General features: G+C 40.9%; 1 protein-coding gene across 4 annotated transcripts in view; it reads right to left on the reverse strand.

The window, feature by feature from the left end:
- The window catches only part of LOC124143892 (fibroblast growth factor receptor-like 1), a 115,096-nt gene that overhangs the window by 36,236 nt on the left and 65,578 nt on the right, over window positions 1–13,282 (reverse strand). The gene's annotated exons all lie outside the window — the stretch shown is intronic.

Raw genomic sequence — 13,282 nt, forward strand, 5'->3', positions numbered from 1 at the left:
TGTTTATAAAAGCCGGCAACATGAAAGAAGGTTGTTTACAATTACCATCCCCGGCCGCTCGGATCACGATCGACTGACAGAACCCCTGACCCCTATTGTTTTACAATGGAATGACCCATTTGCGTGCGAAAGACATGGAAAAGGACACCCATGACTAAAATTGATTTTTGTCTGACGAAGACTTGCCAGAAATACACACACGAAACGCTTCCGGTTTCATTTCAATTCTAAACACGGGGATTCATCTGACATCACATTCTTTTCAGCGCGAAATAACTATCACCCGAAGAGACACTTCTTTTTGGATTGGAAAAATACTTAACAGAAGAATATGGGTTAATGCTTGCTTCACCACAGACGAGGCAAAATGCAAAACCATATTCAATAATTCAGTTTATGCATGAATGTTTTACCATTTTTTATGTAAGCTGTATTCCAAAGAATGTTTGATATTTTGACGTATTAATGTAGAATATATATCCAGAAAATATGCGAATAACTGATCGGAGGAACGTATTAAAGCAAATAATAAAAAATATAAAGTTTCTTTTGTGTTGTTTCCAAAATTGACCTAATTTGTCCATTTATAAATTGAAACTAACGGTATTTAAGAACAGTATCATTTCCCCCAACACCTTTGTAACAGTACTGACTTGTTGCGAAACATACAGCTTGGCCTTGATTCGACAAACAATAAGGTTTTTCTTTTTGCATTTAAATGATACCTCCATGAAGTTTAAAATAGCATTCCTCACCTTCAAGGCAGCAGAAAATTTCCAACCACGGCATTTGGCCGAACGTGAAGTTTTACTCACAGAATTCCAAAATATCACCTTCGGACAAAATTCACAGTACTCTCGCAAGGGCCCACAGGAGCAAGTGTGGGTATGGGTCAGCCTTCGTGTCTTATCTAACACCCTTACCAGATCTCCAAATCTCTAAGCAAAACATAAGATAACTATTAGCAGTTAACTGTTTAATCCCACAACCATCGCTTATCAAATCAGTACCTGTCGACAATACAAGCCAATCAAATCTCACTATTGTCTTCTACGACCAATGAACGTTAAGCTCCATTAACCATATTACCTAGCTAAGACTCTAAAGTAGTAGGTGCGAAAACTATTGTCCGCGTAACGCTATTGTTCTATTGTTTCCGGCGATTGTTGTCAATAAATTAAAGAATGTTTTAGTTAAACAGGATTAAAACGCGTACTGAGAGAAAGTTAACACCTTTTTTTGCTCCCAGTAATAAAACCAATCACGTGAAAAGGTAATTTAACAATGACTTGCTTAGTTGTTGCTACAGCGGAGCAGGGAATAGCAAATTATCTCTAAGAGATTGTCAAATTGATTGACACCTCTCCCAGATAAGGAGTTATTTGACATGGAGAGTTTTGACAGCTGAAATATACATCCACAGGAAAATAAGCTGTCATGGAAACACACTTATGCTGCGAAAACAATTAGTTTAACAGACGTTATTAAGTACGGAGAAGTGTATTACCGAGTTGATAATTTTCTAAATGGTTAAAGTTAATCTCTTAATGAAGTTATGACTGAATATGTTTACTTTAAACCTGCAAAGGAAATGTTTATTTCTTCCTATTTGTTGACACTTCTGTTTCAAAACATCTTTTCTTCGACAACATTATTTGGTCGTTGAGTTGCCATGTTCTACCAAAATAATGTAAATTGAATCACCTGCGTGTTCAATTGTCGAAATAATATAAATTGGATATTGTCATTTCATTTCAGAATACAATCATCACCGAATTGTAAATTTCAAAATTCGAAAAAGTTTAAATTACAAAATGATTTTCTGCGAAATGAAGATCATCACTTAACAAAAAAATAAATGGAAATCTAATTATAGTTAAACAACGGAATAAATAAGATGGTTTTTTCCGAACGCTCATTTGTACATTAATCATCGTGAAATATTCAAATTGAACGCGAGGATTCACTTCTAGCGATAATTATTGACTGAAAAAGGTGATATACTCCGACTAACATATACTCAAGCTATATAAGACAAAAAAAATTAATAGTCTTGGTTCTCAGGCACTGCCCACATCATCATAAAGTTCATTGCACGTTTCGTTTTTCTTTTCCATTTTCAATATTTTTTGTGCATTGTGTTTAAGTATTAGGATTTTTATATTTTTTTGAAAATGGAAATAAAAACAAAACGTGCGGCAGACTTTAAGATGATCCGGATGGTGCCGGAGAACCAAGACTATTATTTTCTTTAGCCTAAGCTATATACGATATTTGGACAATGCGAGTCGGTCGGTTATTTATAACCGAATTCAGTACTACCTAACTCGCGTTGATCAAGTCAAAACGAAAACAGAGAAATCATTAGCCTTAGTTGTAGATAAATTATTGATTTGCTATATTCTGAGAAATGAATTACTGGCTACAATAACACAACGGTAACCCAGCGGTCGTCACTAGATACGCTGCTATTATTGTTCAATGAAATATTCATAAACATGCAGAAACCTTTGTCGGCTTCTGTTCGTCATGCTAATTACACAAATGACTTTAATCTACTCTGTACATCAAGTTTCTATTTGTGAAGGTTTAGTGTTTCATTGTCATAAATATCTTTGGTAATACGGTATCTATTTGCTGCCTCGTAAACAAGCGACAGAAACGATGAGTATTATTATGTTGGAACGGGAAACTGTGTTTTAGCGTTTCAAGAACACATTTATATGAATAATATATTCGTAATAGCTATGGAAATATGTACGTAAACTCGTGACAACGTTGTGTAAACACGTTTTGTAAACACTGCTAAACGCATGGTTACAATATTGGCAATAAATTTCCCGAGCGCTTCCGCGAATGAATGAGCGAGCAGTTCAGAGTTCTAAACGTTTTAGCGGGAGCGCAGCAGGATGAAGTCTATTAAACAAATGCTCATCCCTCGGCGAAGCGTATGTTATGGGGCAATAATTGGCCACCAGGGCGCGCTACGCTAGGCTCCACGTATGATCACTCGACCTTTCAATATCCAGGAACTGTTGAGAATAATTACATGCACATTACATCCATCTTTGGAGTAAATCCTTACGCGTGGCGACCGCTTCACTTGTCAAGACTTGATTAATGTGTTCCTCCGCCGCCTCGACCAATAAGCGTCAATCGCGTTTTGATATCTTAAAAATCACGCTGTTAGCAAATTAGCTCTTATCTATTTCACTAATTCCTGTTCTCAGAGTACATAAGCCAAGCTTTTTTGAAAAAAGAGCGGACTAAGCTTGTCGTTACAAAATACGCTGTAGTCGATAATTTACATCTGCTATGACAAAGGGTAACGGCGAAAAAAACCCAACAATTGATTAGATCCAGCTTCGGGGTTTCAACGCCTTGGATATTTCTGTAGCAAAATTTAAATCCTGCAACTTAGACCAGACATACTATAGACTTTAAAACATTCATATATCGTCACATAACATACAAAACACGAATTACATTTCATTTAAAAAAAATGTTTTGAAACAGAAATAACACAGGTCGAACTCTGAATCGACACCCACCAGTGTATCTCGGACATTATTTTGTTTTGAAGTGCCATAAAATCGTTGTTATTTTAAGGTCATCTTTTAAGCTCTGAGGAATTTTCTCAATTCCACGACTGAACACTATACGCATCGATCGTTTAATCGGATCCGTATTTTTTACCATAGTAAATGTTGACACGAAAAATGACATTATCAAATGTACATCTAAAGACATCAATTTTCTATTCTCCAGTTGAGAAGGAAATGAAATTAACACGTATTTTTTACCTTGAAGGAAACTGAATTTGGAATATTACACCATAGAAAACAACTGTGTTTCAAACAGCCCCAAAAAACGTGTCATGTTTCTTTATAACATGAAGTTATTTTAGCGTGGCTATTGATTTTAATCGTTGTTTGATCAATTTAACTTAATACTATTAGCCATACTACACTTCCTCGTTAAGAAACCGGGATAGTAGCGCTCAGGGAGGCTCGTCTTTCAAACCATTGACTTTTCTCGATCGTTTTTATATATAAACTTACTCCGGATTCACGTTCGGTTATTTTAAGTTTAACGAAATTTATTGATTTTCTGAACCAACGCTTTCAGTGTTTGGAACGTACCTAAACTAATGTTTGAGATGACTGCCGCATCTAGGCGCTGTTTCCCAGTATAGATGGATAACAATTGATCTATATTTATTTTGTGTTTGCACTAAAATATTTAAGCTGAGATCATCAGCTCTTTCAATTTTGTAAGATTTATGATTCAATACGAGGCGAGGGTGGGTGTGTTGTATGTTGGGGTGCAATTCTGTTGGAGGGGGCAAGGATGAGAGTGTTGTATGTTGGGGTGCAATTCTGTTGGAAGCGGCGAGGGTGGGGGTGTTGTATGGTGAGGTGCAATTCTGTTGGAGGGGGCGATGGTGGGGGTGTTGTATGGTGGGGTGCAGTTCTGTTGGAAGCGGCGAGGTTGGGGGTGTTGTATGGTGGGGTGCAGTTCTGTTGGAGGGGGCGATGGTGGGGGTGTTGTATGGTGGGGTGCAGTTCTGTTGGAGTGGCCTGGGGAGGGATCACATGACTAAAGGAGGGGGCGAGGAGGGGGATGATGGTATGTGTCGCGGGTGCACTTGTGGGGATTTGGATCCCGACATAGACAATGTCGGAATTTCACGTAATACGCATTGTCCAACCTGTCACAACCTAGATCGTCCTAAGAATGTCACAAATCCGGCCTCTCTGACAAGACAGTAACACGAAGATTACACAGTCGCTACACGGCCGCCATGCCAGCGTTGTGAAGTCCGGCACGACAATCGTCCCTGTTTGTGTCTTCACACATTGCACACGCCGTTCTATTTGCTACACGTTCACGCTGTATAGGTTCACCTGTAAGCATTGCCGTTCGATGGTGCTAGTGTGGTCACTGATGTCGTCGGGTTATCTAACAAACGTGAACATAAGGAGGGGAGGTATTCTGCAGACGGTTTCAAAACCAACAGACCTGCTCGATTCTGTTTAAGATTAAGAGAAGGATTACATTCGGTGTTGAGTAACGCGAACAATAAAGGGATGTCTGTATCAGCCCACCCACCATACACCGTCTTATACTTAAATCCAGCGACCCCTTTAGCCACCCCCACCCCACATGCAGCCCTAGCCCTACCCACCCAAGAATTACACCGACTAATACTTAAATCCAGTGACCCCTCTCAGACATCCCTACCCCACATGCAGCCATAGCCCTACCTCCCAGCGATTATACCGACTCATACATAATTCCAGTGACCCTCCCTTTAGCACCCACCCCACATACAGCCCTAGCCCTACCTCCCAGCGATTATACCGACTCATACATAATTCCAGTGACCCTCCCTATAGCACCCACCCCACATACAGCCCTAGCCTTACCCTCCCAGCGATCATACCGACAGATACTTAATTCCAGTGACCCTCCCTATAGCACTCACCCCACATACACCTAAGCCCCACCCTATCAGCGATTATGCCGACTGACTATAAAGACCTCGCTAAAACCAGTTCCCCTCCCTAGTGCCCCCCGCCAGCCCCCCAGCCGTTATGTTATTCTGAATTCACATAATAATATCAGAAGAAAACATTTATTTCCCACACCACCTCCTACCCCAACTTCCGTTACACAACCTACCCGAGTAATGCCCCCACCCCTGGAGACAGCTGATACAGGGGGTGACGCCCCTTCCTTCACCCACGATCAGAGCTCACTTGAAGATGAAAGGGCAAAGATACCTTGCTTATCGCACTAACCGTCAAATAATAGACCACAACGGCTAGTTCGTCTACGTCTCAATCTACACCTTGATAAGACTACCGGTCCTCCAGCACCCTGTTTCGTCACGGCGGCACAGTAGCTATCCACCCGATGTAGCGCCCAATCCCTCCAGGGACCCCCACCCTCAACCCAAGTAATCCGATGGATAATCTTTTTTCTTTTCTTTTTCTTTTAGTATTTAGCTATTATTATGTATAATTATGGCGATGCCACATCTAGTGGCTTATATATTAATCACTTTAATACTTCAGTTGGCAATATATTTTAATGATTATTTTTTTAATGTAATTTGTGGCTCATAGGCCTTCATCCGTTTTATGAAGTGTACAACACGTGACACTTTGTTGATGATGATGATTATTATTATTAACCCGGGGATTAGACTCATTTTTGCAGAGATGCGAATGCGTGTCTTCTTGGCACAATCACGTTAAAGAGCGTGACATATGTATTCCTGGGATTTATTTCGACGGCATTCGTGGTTTTAAAGGACGAAGATTAGGGTGCTTCGGGGTTTCCTCACAGAGACAGAAACAACAGTTCGTGAATCGCTGTGTCGAATGGGGTCGTGACCACACGAAGGCCATGCTTAAACAGTGTGTTAACGCTCATTATTTGAAATGACCCACTGTACCTGCGAGTACCCCGTTATAAATATGATTGTGGGAACCATGCAGGTAATGAGTATGGTTTTACGCCGCTTTTAGAATATTCCAGGAATAAAACGGCGGGGGACACCGGAAATGGGCTTCACACACTGTACCCTTGTGTGGGAGCGTACCCGGTCTTCGTCGTGACGAGCGAACGCTTTAACCACTAGGCTACCCCACTGCCCCGCAGGGAATGCTGTGTATATTGGTACATCTCCCTTGCAGTCACATATACTCGATTATTTGTAACAGAAGACAATAACTTCAACAAGGTCATTTATGAGGGACCGGCCATTTATTATAGGGGTGGTTGGGTGAGAGGGAACCGGGAGAGGGTTATTAAATATAATACACATATTTGGGGTAAAGGAACTCGTTATTGGTTAGTAAATAAAAAAAAAATACCCCCTTTATGTAAATTCTCTACTTACATATAGGGGGTATATTTTTTTATTTACTGACCAATAACGAGTTCCTGTGATTTGAGGAGGGTAATGAAAATAATAAAATATAAAGAGTTTTAGCATTTTGTCTTTTGAGGGAGGGTCATGAAAACAATGTACAAGGACGTGGGAGGGTCATCCAGAAATATGACAAGCATTAGAGGAGTGTAATTATTTTCAGTGCATCAGTGCATAAAAAACCTCTGCTCCCAATAAATGACCGGTCCCTAACTTCAACAAGGTCAATTGTAATCTGTACAATCAGTCAAAATCTTGAATAGATTGCAAACAGCACGACAACCTTGAAAGATATCAACGTAACGGTAAGCAATCAGAAATAGTTCAAACTGATCCAATACAAAACACACTGCAGTTACGATTTTAGAACTGGCTCCCAACACAGCAGACTGAAAATCGCGGGGATGCATTTATGACTACGTAAGTCAATCCAACCCTTCCCCGTCTACGTGCGCCTCCACCCCATCCCACCCCACCCCACCCCACCCCACCCGCACTTCGCATGTGTAACCAACACCCAGGGTCCCTTCAAACCTCGATCCAATTTCTTTGAAGTTCCTGCCGTGGTATATTCCATAAATCATGTCCTATTGAGACCCTGCCTCGGAGCATTCATCCACCCAGCGGTGTAAGGAGTTTGCGCGGGTCGAGTGACTCGGGCAGACTCAAATAGGTGACCCTTGCGATGTAAAAAAAGTCCTTCAGACCGTGAAATTGTCTTGAGTATCTATGTCCCACCTTCGTCATCCATCATTCGCACTTTCCCACTTGCCAGGGTGGGGAAATATGAACGACCCACTGTGCAGTAAGCATGGGTGTTTTCACTGCTGTAGTTGAAGCTTTACAAGAACAATAGAAAAAAGACCTACTTCATTCGACGATCGAATTTTGTGTGTCAAAGCTGAAAGAGCAATCGTTGTTCTTTGACATTGAAGGATCCCCTTATTAGGCCGATATTTCACAGCACGAGGGCTTGTGTTCAATTTATTACATGTCAATCTCATACAAAGTGTGGACACGCCACGAGACACCTTCATTATTAAATGATAATTTCACATCTTTGGATAACGTCAATTTCTACCTAATAATTATTTCAATGCACAAAAACATGAATCGAAACATGCATCTATCGATATTAAGCAATAGCCAGCTAATAGTGTTATATCAGTGAATGACCAATTGTCCAGATTGACAAATAACTGATATGGATTACTGTCACGCCGTATACCACACAAAAGAAGTTAATAACACCCGATTAGTTCATCTACCACAGCCATCCGATTTTTGGTGTTCTTGAACTTGTTTTGGGTAGTTTATATATGTATCCGTATTCAAGTTCCAGGACAACCGTAACAAGCGGGAATATTGCAAATTGCGGCGTTAAACAGCAAACAGTGAGTGAGCATGGTTTTACGCCGCTTTTAGCAATATTCTAGCAATATCACGGCGGGGGCCACCAGAATTGGGCTTCATACATTGTACCAATGTCGGGAATCGAACCCGGGTTTTCCGTGTGACGAGCGAATGCTTTAACCGCTAGGCTAACCAACCGTTTCTAAACAGCAAACAAACAAGTCCAGAATGTGCAGGTTCGGGATTGGCAGTGTCCGGTCTGAACGGGTTTCAGTGTACTCTAAATTCCGTTTGTATTTGTATTGAACTTGAGTTGGTTCTAAACCATGATCTCGGTGCTCTACGTTAAGCCCCTCTATTAAATGTGTGCCAAGTACTAGAAAATCTGCATCATTGGTACGGGCACCAAATGGAAGATCCGCACATTCCGACAGAAACGACTTAATAAGAACCTTTCCTTTCGGTACAAATCACTTGACGCTGACGTAACGAAGCCATTGAGCCCTTGTACGCTAAAGCTCACATATAGTGTTTGGATAGGTTTGATTACGCGTTTTTTACACAGATTTTCTCCTTGCCACCCATGTAGACCGGAAACACAATTTGCAGTGTCTTCTGGGAATGATTTCAGCTATCGTCTGCCTGAATTTGACACAAATTCTCACGTGACCTTTTAACAATTAGTTTAATTAATTTATGCAAATGAAGAAATGTGAACGAAAGGAATTAATGGAGACACTATTAGGTTTCCGGTTCTGAAAATCCGAAGCGCCTATGCTTTGTTTTCTAATAATGGCAGTGGTCTGTCTCATGGCGGGAAAGATCCACGCCCCACAGCTCAATCAAGTATCGGGTTTGGGGAATTTAATAGAAATCCTGTCCACATCTTCACTGGGAAAATTAGCCACACTGCTGTGGGAATGCGTGATTTCAGGTATGGTCTTCATAAAAGAGTTAATTATGCATGGCGAATGTCCACTATAAAGTATAACGAACACTCATGGCATGAAAGACGACTTTCCGGTTGGAGGTGCGACAGTGACCCCGACGGGCTTCCGTACAACCGTTCACCTTACCTCGACAATATAAGGGTAATGCACTTCTCGTGTAAACCTTACTTAATATTTTAACAAAAACACCCAGTGTGTTTTTCAAATGCCTGAGCACTTTGTTTGGATTTAATCTCGTCGATATCTGACAAATGGAAAGCTGATAGGGTATTAAGCAAATATGGCCAATGCAGAAAATTGTCTATTGTGCTGCCAAGAGTGGAGTTTGATGTAGGTGTCGTATTTCCTCTATTTAGTGATTGCTGTAGACAGCAACTGTTATAAAGTTCAAGCACTGAGCACTGAACCTGCAATATCTTACCACCAGGGGGCAGTGAAATAGCCTAGTGGATCGAGTGTTGGCTCGCCACATCGAAGACCCAGGTTAGATTCCCACATGGGTGCAATGTGTGAAAGCCATTTCTGGTGTTTGAATATTGCTAAAAGCGCCGTAAAACCTTACTCACTCACCACACCTACCGCCACCGTCGCTTTTTGTTATGAAACACCTAACGACTTTCACGTTGCTATTTAAACTGGTTCTCCTGTGCTACGCTGCGCTACGCATGTTTCCAAGTCCGTTACGAAATCTTGTACAAGATGAAAGGGAAGGGAAATTTTGATTTGTTATTTGGGTGTTTTGATTAGGGGAAACAGTTCAGGGCGCTCATCTCTGCATCTTGTATCGTGGGATTTCGGAGCAGAGGTATGTCGCCAGATGTTGTCAACAACGGGATGAAAGTATGGCATTTTCACTTTTAGATAACTTTTACCAAAGTCTGCATAGTTGAGCTGGGTTGATGAGTGTTGTGTGTCACAGTCTATCAGCCTGTCATGGTAAGCCAACGTGGGGCAGTCATATGTCTTCAACTGTGGTGAATGAGTGAGGGAGTTGGGGTTAACGCCGCTTTGAACAGTATTCCATTTATATCACGGCGTTGGTGATTATAATCATGGCCCAGTTCCACAAAGTGCATTAGCGCAGCTGTTTGTTGTAATTACGATTAGATTGCTTTGTGCCCCCTTTTGGATTCGAACCCGCTACCAGCAAATAGTGCAGCTAAGGAGCAGACAGAACGCTGTAGACCACAGGGCCACCCGATCAGTGACCAAAATAATGTCTGGTGCAATTCCCTATTTCCAACCAAATTTTTCCGTGTTTGTTCACCGTTCAGGTAAACACTTGACATGTCTTTGCATGTGTTTGTGACGGATGGTGCTGGATACGCTCACCTTCATCTTTTTTCTCTTGTTGTTTAACGCTGCAAGCTATATGAAGGCTTGTTGATAGTGGTTCAAAAAGACATTTTTGGAATCGTACAATGGACCGAGAAACGTAAAGGATTGATTAAATGAGGAATATATAGTGCACCCAACCCCACGTAACTACTTGGAATGCCTATTTGCAGAGTATCGGAACTACGCAGACGAGAGACCCCCAGGAGCACAAGACTAACACTACTACCACTGCCACTGCACATTTCTCGAATAAACTATACACAGCATCAAATATGTGTCATACTTGTGATAAACTTTCCCATGTTGTGAAGCCCTCTTTAACCTTCTCCTGAGGAGGGGTCTTTGAATGGCGCTGTGTCGTCTCCATCTTGAACCTCCGTTTGGAACATCCCCTCAGTTCCCCCCGCCAACATGGCGTCAAGTTGACGTCTGCGGCACGTCAACAAGCGTCTGGGTGACCTCGTGATCGAATAACGTTCACTGCCGTGACTCAGGCCCCCGGCTCCCCCGCTCTCTCATCTGTGGAACGCTGTCTGCCCCACAGGGGGTAGGAAAACGTGTCTCCCCCCTTTCAAGCGGTAAATACCAATATATCGGGTTTCCCTCCAGTCACACGGCCGACCCCCATGTACCGAATATGACTATAATATGCACCATCTGTTTTCCGACAGCTAGGCCTATTGAAAGTTTAATTCATCAATATTCCTTTTACACCTAAACTGCCTCCGAGGTGAGACGCCATTACATCCATGTTCTCTTTTTCTAGCTTCTGAAAAACTGTCAGACAAGTGTTGCAAGGGCCGCATAGCCAAACCTTTGGCCAAAAGTTTCAATAATACTACTATTATTGTTGGTTATTATCGACGTCAGTTTAAAGCTGGTATATTAATTTGATCTTCTTGATAATAGTATTACTTTAATCATAGTAATAATGATAAAGACAATAATAACAACTGCAGTAGTATTAAATAATGACGATTGGGATAATATAAAAACAACAAGAAAATAATAACAGGCAGATGAAAAACATGTAATAATAACAGCATTCATCATCATCAACATCGACATCATCAACGCCATCATCATCATCATCATCATCATTGGTAATCCTTTCATTCTCTACGTGGAATTAATATCACCAGGCTGCTTGTGGAATATAATGTCGCTATCATAAAGTGTTCAAACTATTGACTAACACGCCCCATATTCAAATCCCATAACAAATTATGTTTTGAAATGCATCCCATTCTCAAGGGAGTAGGCAAGTGAAAAGCATTTAACGTCCCATCAATCTTACAACATTAATGCAATGCAAATTGCAACACGTTTTATCGCCCTAATTGATAACATTATCACATCGGAGCAATAAAAAAATATAAAGTGTTCTTTTATCGGTTCTAAAACGTCTTAAATTATCTACCCATACATTTAAAAAATAACACAACCTATTAAAACCTGCACACCTGTGCGGCGGCGTTCTTGAAGGTAATGGTGTTTATCGTGTCCCCAAGGCAGGTTCGCTTCAATTCAACACATGCTATTATATAACAATGCGGCAGTAGAAAGAGGGGGTAAGATTTGCATCTGTGTTGAAAAAAATGGATATTACCGAGATAAGACCGTTGACCCGTTACCGCCAGTATAGTCCATGTTATTTATGTAACACACATCTCACTTTAAGGGGTACACGAGGGCAGATTAAGCTACCAGACTTTGTTGTTTGGGTGAAAAATGACACGGCATACTTTAATAGGTAATGCATCAAGGTAAAATAGAATGCAGACATTAGGAAGGGTATGTTACTTAAAGGTTGAATGACAAATAACTGCATTTCATAGATGATGTCACGGGTTATAAGGATGTGTATATCATCATCAGCAGCTGTAGCAGCGTCGCCATCAGTATCGTCATTATCGGTAGGCAAGTGGTTACCACACATACATCAATATCATCCTCATCCTCATAATCACCACAACCAAATCGCATCGTCTTCAGTCATCGTCGTAATGACGGTTAACATCACACATACGTCCATGCAATTACATCGTCATCATCTTGGGGTCATCATCACCATGGATCATCAGTGTCATCGTCGTAATGCCTGTTATTATCGCACATACACCAATATCATTGTTATCATAATCGTCATTATCGTCATAATCATCATCATTCTTATCATTGTAACGCCAGTTGTCACCATCATCATCACCGTCGTCCTTGTCGTTATCATCATCGTCGTCATTATTATCGTCAACGAAATGCCCGTTATTATCACATATACACCACTCATCCTTGCTGTCGCCATCACCATTATCCTTGTCGTCGTCGCAATCACCATATTCATCGTCCTCATTACCGTACTTCAAATTATTACCACACATACATCAATATCATATCTTCATCTTTATGAACACCCTAACCATCATCAATTCTATTAAGTCAACTATTAACACATATACATATATCTTCACTGTGAAAGTCGTCACCATGAATAATAACCATTTGAATTAGTATAACCCTTATCTCTTCCGCTTATAACTGTTATTGTCATTCCCGTGAAAATAAAGATTAACAATAATTGCCACGACGACCACCATTAGCATCAATAAATATACAGGAACCAACAGTGTACACATCACCCGGTAAACAACAATGTACGTGTGTCTATAGACTAACATTTAGTCTCTGAAATGAACATATC

Source organism: Haliotis rufescens, unplaced genomic scaffold (genome assembly GCF_023055435.1).
Source record: "Haliotis rufescens isolate VD_foot unplaced genomic scaffold, xgHalRufe1.0.p SCAF_12, whole genome shotgun sequence".
Classification (NCBI taxonomy): Eukaryota; Metazoa; Mollusca; class Gastropoda; order Lepetellida; family Haliotidae; genus Haliotis; species Haliotis rufescens.